This window comes from Triturus cristatus, chromosome 5_1 (assembly GCF_964204655.1).
Source record: "Triturus cristatus chromosome 5_1, aTriCri1.1, whole genome shotgun sequence".
In the NCBI taxonomy this organism is placed as follows: Eukaryota; Metazoa; Chordata; class Amphibia; order Caudata; family Salamandridae; genus Triturus; species Triturus cristatus.
In genome coordinates, this window is record NC_140587.1 from 548,231,940 (window position 1) to 548,240,924 (window position 8,985).

Genomic DNA, 8,985 nt, shown 5'->3' on the forward strand with positions numbered 1-8,985 from the left:
GGTACACAACTTGCTGGACACAGAATTGCAGCTTTGAAGGGGACACTTTGTGCCCCTTGTCGGCTAAGAAATGTAAAACCGTCAGTGATGCTTTTTCACATTCAGGTTCGCTTCGGGCGGTGATCAGCAGATCATCGACGTATTGAAGCAGGGCAGTGTTAGCAGGCATATGGATACTGTCAAGTTCTCTTTTCAGTGCTTGGCTATAGATGCTGGGGCTTTCTGTGAATCCTTGAGGTGCGCGTGCGAATTTAAAACTTCGTCCATTTAAACTGAATCCGAACAAATATTGGCTTTCCGGATCGATTGGGACGCTAAAGAAAGCGTTCTTGAGATCAATTACAGTAAAGAACGTTGCTTCTGAATCTATGGCTGTTAGCAATGAAGAGATATCTGGGACCACGGGGTATTGTGGTACAATGCATTTATTTAATTCTCGTAGATCAATAACTAATCGATATACTGGTGGTGCTTTTGGATCAGTTCGTTTAAGAATCGGAATTATCGGGGAATTACATACATTAGAGTCCGTTTCTACAACCACTCCTTGTGCAATGAGCTCGTCAATGATTTGCAGTAAAGCCACTACAGCATCTGGGGGTAACTTGTATTGTCGTATTCGTGGTAATACCACTCCTGTTTTGAGTGTGACTCGATATGGTGTAATGTGCATACAACCTACATCAGTGGGGCCTTGCGCCCATAAATGTGTGGGTAAATTCTGTAACCGGTGATCCATGTCTCTGGACACATAGTGACCTTTGAAGTCACGCAAAAATAGTCGTACTCCTTCCGGAGAACAACATATTACAGCTCCTAGAGCCTTCAATGTTTTTATACCTAACAAGTTTTCTGGGCATGATTTTGTGAGCAATAGATCTGTAGTCCGTGTTAATGGACCGACTGTGAATGCAAGTGGCTGCGATACTTCGTTGATAGTGGGCTTTCCTGAAAAAGCAAGGGAAATATTTTGTGAGCCTGAGAGGGGTGCCCCTGGGACTTCGCTGTGACGGATAGTGGTTCTGCTTGCCCCTGTATCGAGTAGAAACTTTCTGTCTTTCCCTAATACTTGACTCTGTACGTAAGGACCTTCTTGATCTACGGGAACCTCAATAAGGGGTAGGCCAACTTCCCTCTCTAGGCTATTTCATGTGTAGCGCTGATACTCTGGATAGTCATTTTGTGCATACTGGTACATCTGTTGTGTCGTGTTTTGTGTTGCAGCAATAGGCTGTGGCTGTTGTTGTTGTTGTTGTTGTGGTTGTGGTGCGGTCTGTAGTGGAACTGGCATAGGTTGCGCATGCTGAGGGACTTGTTGTTGGATCTGATCCTGTCTAGGCGGACGTGGTCTCTCTTTCGTTATACCTGTAGAGATATTATGTTTTAGAACTGCGCAATCGTGTATATAATGACCTGGCTGTTTACAATAATTGCATGTCCCTCTAACAGGACCTACTGAATCATTGGACTGTGTCGTACCCTTTTTATGACCGTCAGCTGGAACTGACTGAGCAACAAGCATTTTCATTTTCGTGTCTTTCATACGTCTTTGTTCATGTTCTTGTTCTTCTCTAATTCTATTGTGATGATATTGTAACATTTGTAACATCTGTGACGGTGTGTTACCTTGCCAAGTACTCTCGAATTTTAATACTCTACTCTTAACTTGGGGCAGGGAATTCTCAACTAATTTTGTCACAAACAGATGCGGATACGACTCACTACTTGCTTTTATGCCACTATTAATACCAAAACATTTTTCAAATCGGGAATAGAAATCACTAGTGTCTTCATCTTGTTTTTGTTTACAGGCTGAAATTGCACCCCAGTCTTCCTTTTTCGTAGTTAATAAACGTGGTAGTACCTGCACTAATAATCCTGGTAATGCTGTAGTCTTTTCCCCAAGCCCTGAACCTGCAGCTCGGGCTTTTTCTTCGTTTTCTAATGCTGTCCACTCTATCTTTTGGTCTCCCACCTCCCATTCCTTTTCTTTGAGTTTCTCGTAAATACCGGCAGGCAATAAAACTTTCAATATTTTCATAATGTCAGGATAAGTATACTCTCCCATGAGTAACATGTCTTTTATCTCACGGTGGAAACCTGCTGGGTCTTTGTCATGGCTAGGTACTACTTTCTTCATTTCTAATAATTCAATTTTTGTTATGTGCGTGTACACAAACACGCGTTTAAAAGTATTGTCTTCACCTCTGATTGGGTGTACTTCGCGTAAGGGATTCTGTCTGTCTATGTGATACGTTTTTCTTTCCAACTTGGGGGGAACTGAAACATGTTCTGGGCATACGAAGACAATGTACTGGTGTCGATATTCTAGAATTTCTTTAATTAAATCAGTACCTGAACCTCTCCATTTATTCGTGAGTAATTCTATCAATATATCAGGTAGGGGACCAGGATCGGAACGTTGGCTTCTATACAATATAACGAGGTGTTGTATCATGTATATACCAGCTAAACGCTGTTCGTCTGGGGTAAGATTCAAAAACGTGTGTGCTAGCGCATCATCACTGTATTTTTCAGAACTGTCAGCCCATTGTACTGCTGACCTGGCTAATTCTTGTTCATCCATAGAATCGAGCATGTGATACCCCCTTCGGTCTCGGAGTAATTTATCAGCAGCCTGGAACAAGTGTTCAGGGGACTTCGTATTTAGCATAGGAGCTTGAAAATGTCTGTTACATTCTGGACGTATCGGACGTATCGGATCATTAAAGTATCTGGTATTGTTACAAGGTCTTCCCCTACCTACATAAGCAATCGTTTCTAATTGTCCTGTGGGCATTTCTGATTCTTCCTCCTCCTCTCCCTCTGATTCAGTTTTGTCTGCCTCCGATCTGGCTTTATGTGTTCGTTCTACTTCCTTGCGGATCTTTCGGCACATAGCTACTATACATGTCTGTTTATCGTGTTTTCCCTCTGATATATTCTGACCCCATCTGGTAAGGACTTGCATTTCATCCTGATCTACCTCGGACCTATCTCTGTCTCTGATCAAGCAGTTTATGAAGAAGCGTAACAGTAGTCTCTGTACATCCACTTTCTGGTATTCCATGGCATCGTCAATACTTCAGGGCCTTGCCCTGTTTGGACAAAGCGATATATATTGTCTAAATGTTTAATCATTCCTGGTAATGTCGTTAAATACGTTGAAGCTCGTCGTATACGTAGTGATGATAGCAGCATTCTGTCATTTTTACCGGGCACTGGATCATATCTACAATCTACAAGATGTTCCTTAAACATGTCGGACGTTGCTATTTGTGGTGTACGTTGGTTTGCTAGATCTCTAAGAGACGATTTGCTTCGTAATGGTGGTGTGGCGAAAATTGCTGCCGCACCTCCTGTCGCCCCTTCTGAGGTGCTAGGCATAAAAGGGTTTGCGGGATGTAAGGTAGAAACTGTGGATGCAGGAAAAGTTGAATTTTGCGGAGGAGTTTGTGGTTGCGGAGTTGGGGGCGGATGATCTCGGCGTTGAGCACCATCGACAGGTGGTGTGTGTGGTGGAACATTAGCATATTCGGGAGCTACATCGTCTAAATAGGAGGAAAGGAAAATATCTTTTGCGGTCTTGGGATGTGCTTTAATCGGGAGTAAAGGGGGTGGCAAATCTTTCGGTATTTCCGGGGTGGCCTTAGGTAAACCTTCGGCCAAAAGAGGATACATACCATTCATAAGAGTGTTTCGTTGTCTGTCTACTTGTTCTGTTTTTACTCGGGTACCTTCCTCAATTAACATATTTTCTCGGGCTTTATTTAAGTTCTCCCTACTTTTCTCTTCCAGTCTGAGCGCTTTCTCTGTGCGCCTATGCGATTCTTTACGCCATAGTTCAATGGCATCTTTCTGTGACTGTCTGGCTTTCTTTTTCCATAATTCTTCTTCTACTCTCATGATGCAATCTGCATCCCATGTCCCAGCTGCGGGCCACCTCTGACTTTCTGCTAGATCCTTGGTATAGTCCACCCATAAATCAAGATATAATACGGCATCTAGGCCATGCTTATGGTACATAAAATACCCTGGAGTGTCCCTAGGTGGAATGGGAACAGCTTCTTCGAGTACTCCTTTTCTAGTTTTGATCTGTCTTAATTTTGAAAAGAACGGCATCTTTAAACCTTGCTACTTGATTCTTACTTGAACTGGGTTTGAACACAATTTAATACAATAAACACAATAATGAACACTCATTCATACCACAATTTTAAACACTGTAAACATTTAACATTTAACATTTAACGAACAATGATAATTAGAAGAAAACTAGTTACTGACATAATACTAATACTAGATAATACTGAATTATATACATGAACATACTGGATATACTGCTAAACAGTACAGATACACTGCTAAAACAGTGCAGACCGGATCTGTGTACCCAAACCCGTCAGGACCGGCACAAATTAATGTGCACGTCTAACTGCCTCCCCAGCAACGGTACTCACCGGGTAGCACGGAACGGAAGGCCTCGGAACTGAACTGAACTGGACCGGACTGGACTCGACTGGACTCGGAACTTCGGAACCTGGTGGGCCTCTGTATACCTCGGATCTTGCTCTCTCAGCTAGGCTCTGGTCGGGATACTTCGCACTTCTCACCGCCTCGTCTGGGTGTTGATCGCAGCCTTAGTCACCCCCGCTTGGCCGGAGGGAGATACAGGAAATCCTGCGGGTACGCGTTTTTGTCCGTTCAGCTGTGGCAGGGGACCGGGGCCTGCAACGCACCTCCGGCGCGTGAGATGAGAAAGTGTCCCTGTTCGGGCGCCAATTTATGTGGTAAATATTTAAATTACCTGTACTATTTTTTATGCGGAAAAGTCTAGTAAGAATAACTCAGTCAAAATAAGAGGCAGAATCCGTGGTATTAGAGGTTCTGAAAAGGGCTTTATTCCTTACAAAGGAATTATGGTTCGAACCAGGCAATCCTATTCCATCACCACGAAGGTTCAGGAAGGGATAGACGATACATTATTGACAAGTAACAATATATATATAAAAAGCATTGCATTAAGACAGATGCAGGAGGCGTAACAGCTGATAATACAGATAAGAATACACATACGTAATGAAAATGGGCGTAATAACAGGCGTATACTAGAAACTTCATTTAAAATGATGTCATAAGTGGGTGGATCCATAAGAGAATCCTGCAGTGTCAGCAGAAATGTTTGGCAGAGATGCGCGCGCAGCCGCATGACGTGTGATTGACGTGCAACTAGAGGGTGAAGGGGAATTGACATTTAGCTCTACATGTGGAGACAGAAGTCTGGGGGTCAGGTCAACCTAATCCCAAATCGTACCTAATATCTTTGTTTAAGGAACTGTTTTATCCAAAAGGAAAAGTCTCTCGGACGGAATCTACTCTATACTGACTGTTAGTGCATGTACAAGTGTCTATGTGTCTACATGAGATGCGAGGGGGCAGGAATCTTCCATGGTAACAGGGGCTATGAATTACTTGCATAAAGACAGCGAGGCCGAGCTCTTTGCTCGGTAGCTGGAAGGATGTTTACCTAAACTACTAGACAGGAATGCATTGGATGAGGAGCGGAGCAGATAACTTGAAGGCTGAATACAGTTTTTGGCAGGCAACAGGCCGCGTCAGGCACCGTTAGCCGCGCAGGGAGTAGGACAAAGTTCATGGATACGGATGCAGGTCCAAGCTGGAGCATTTCAGAGGCAGAAGCAGGAAAAGGCTTGATGGCAGAATTCAGGGCCTACTCGCCTGAACTGTAAAACGTGAAAAGTGAACCATATAAAGTCGGTGGCCAATCATACTTAGGAATGGAATATTCGACCCATTCATGGCGTATCTGAAAGAGGACATGTTGGCGTTGGACGCACATGTATTTGCGTCTTTATAGCTGGAACTGGAGGGAACATACATGTACTTGTAGCATGTACATGGAGTCGTTGGGGTCTAAGATAGGGGACACAATTGACCATAAAAATTCATATTTCCTCACACCCAGCAGGCGTGGAGCCAGCCCTCAGGGAGGCCGGCAGGTCAATCGAAACCCACCGTCCCAGGGAAGCGCAGAGGTGTGATGGAAACTGCTCCTCCCTCTCTCATCCCAAGGGGGGGCGCGATGTCCTCCAGCCGGAGTGGCGCCTGTAGGCTAGGGTCGCGCTGGGGCCGGGCGGCCATCTTGGTGCATGCAGTGGGCACGCGGGCCCGGGGTGGCCGAAGGAGGAAGGCCTATGGACGGGGGAAGTCCGGGTCGGGTGCGTGTGTCCTGGTGGGAAGGATCGGCTAGGCCAGGGGCTCGGGGCTGGTGTGAGGTGCAGGGGTCAGGTCTGACTATGTTACGAGGGCCGGGTCCAACACGCGTCCCCCCCAGCTGAAAGCCGGAGAGAACTACCCATCTTCTTGGGGGTTCTGTTCGCTGAGGCGGAAGAATCGGGAGAGGCCATCGGCGTTGGCGTGGTCCGTACCAGGGCGATGTTCCACGGTGAAATCCATCCCCTGGAGGGAGATTGACCACCGCAGAAGCTTGGGGTTTTCTCCTCGCATCTGCATGAGCCATTGCAAGGGGCGATGGTCGGTCTGGACCCTGAAATGGGTGCCGAACAGGTAAGGGCGTAGCTTCTTGAGGGCCCAGACTACTGCGAACGCCTCGCGCTCGATGGTACTCCATCTCTGTTCCCGGGGCAACAGCCTTCGGCTGAGGAAGGCCACGGGCTGGTCCAGACCCTGGTCATTTACTTGGGAGAGGACGGCCCCAATGCCATGCTCGGAGGCATCAGTTTGTACCACAAACTCTTTGGAGTAGTCGGGGGCCTGGAGGACGGGGGCCGTACACATGGCCGTTTTCAGGGCATTGAACGCCTCTTGGCAGGCAGGGGACCACTGTATCTTCTTGGGCTGCTTCTTGGACGTGAGTCCCGTGAGGGGACCGACCAGGCTGCCGTAATTCCGGATGAATCTCCGATAGTAGCCCGTGAGGCCCAGAAAGGCTCGGACCTCTGTTTGGGTGGTGGGGGGTTCCCAGGCTAGGATGGCGTCGATTTTGGGCTGTAGAGGGGCGACCTGCCCGCTTCCGACCTGGTGCCCCAGGTAGGTTACCGAACCTTGCCCAATCTGGCATTTGCTGGCTTTCACGGTGAGGCCCGCCTGGCGTAGGGCGGTTAGCACCCTCCGGAGGTGTTGGAGGTGCTCACTCCATTCGGAACTAAAAACTGCGATATCGTCGAGATATGCAGCGCTGAATTTTTCCAGCCCGGCCAGGACTCTATTTACCAGTCGCTGGAAGGTGGCCGGGGCATTTTTCATCCCGAAGGGCATTACGCGAAAGCGATAGTGCCCATCCGGGGTGGAGAAGGCGGATAGCTCCTTGGCTCCCTCTGTGAGCGCAATTTGCCAGTAGCCGCAGGTGAGATCGAAGGTGCTGAGGAACCGTGCAGCTCCGAGCCGGTCAATGAGCTCGTCGGCTCGGGGAATGGGGTGGGCATCGGCTCGGGTGACCTCATTGAGTCCCCGGTAGTCCACGCAAAAGCGGAGTTCCGGGGCGACCCCGGGGGCGGCTGCCTTTGGGACCAGGACCACGGGGCTGGCCCAGGGGCTGTCTGAGGGTTCGATCACGCCTAGGGTCAACATTTTCGAGACTTCGGCTTGGATACAGGACCGGACCCGATCAGGGACTCGGTAGGCTCGGTGTCTCACTGGTGGGCTGTCTCCGGTATCCACGTCATGGACACACCAGTCGGTGACCTTGGGGACCAGGGAGAAAAGGTCCGGAAACTGCCCTAGGAGCTGGCGGCAATCCTCACGTTGCCGGGGCGTGAGAGACGGGGAGAGGTTCACTCCTTCTACAGAGCCGTCCCTCTCCTTGGTGCATAGAAGATCCGGGAGAGGATCCGACTCTTCTTCGGACCCGTCATCAGTGGCCAGTAGGAGGCTCAGCTCTGTCCGCACAAAGTGGGGCTTGAGGCGGTTCACGTGGAGGACCCGGAGGGGGTCCCGGGGTGACTGGACGTCTACCAAGTACGTGACCGGGCTCTTTCGCTCAACTACTTTGAAGGGCCCGGTCCATTTATCCTGGAGAGCGCAGGGTTTCACGGGGGCCATGACCCACACCAGCTGGCCTGGCTGAAACTCTACTAGTGCGGCGTTCTGGTCGTACCAGCGCTTCATCTCCTCCTGACTCGCCTCCAGATTGGCCTCTGCCAATTCCCGGAACCTCCTAGTCTGATTGCGGAGGGTCAGGACGTAACGGAACACGTCTCGGGGGGTGCCTCGGGGCGCCGCCTCCCACTCTTCTTTGACCAGGCTGAGGGGCCCCCTGACGGGTTGCCCGTAGAGTAACTCGAAGGGGCTGAAACCCAATGATTTCTGGGGAATTTCTCGGTATGCGAATAGGAGGCAGGGGAGCAGGAGGTCCCACTTACGCCAGAGGGGCTCTTCCAGGCCCGCGATCATCCCCTTCAGAGTCCGGTTAAACCGCTCTACCAGGCCGTTTCCTTGGGGGTGGTACGGGGTGGTGAACTTGTAGGACACCCCGCACTGTTGCCATAAGGACCATGTATCGGGAGATAAAGTTGGTCCCGCGATCGCTCACGACCTCGCGGGGAAAACCCATGCGGGAGAAGATCCCCATCAGCGCCCGGCCCACCACGGGGGCCGTGACGGTGCGCAGGGGAATGGCCTCAGGGTAACGAGTGGCATGGTCCACCAGGATGAGGATGAACCGGTGCCCCTGGGAAGTTGGGGGGTCCAGGGGTCCCACAATGTCGATCCCGACCCGCTCAAAAGGGGTACTGACGACAGGGAAGGGCTGGAGGGGAGCCTTGCGCTTCCCTCCACTCTTCCCACTGGCCTGGCACGTGGGACAGGACTTGCAGTGGGCTTCTACATCTGCTTTCATTCTAGGCCAGTAGAAGTGAGTCACGAGGTGACTGTATGTTTTGTCCTGACCCAAGTGGCCTGCGAGGGGGACGTCGTGGGCCAAGCCCAGGAGGAGGTTTCGGAAGC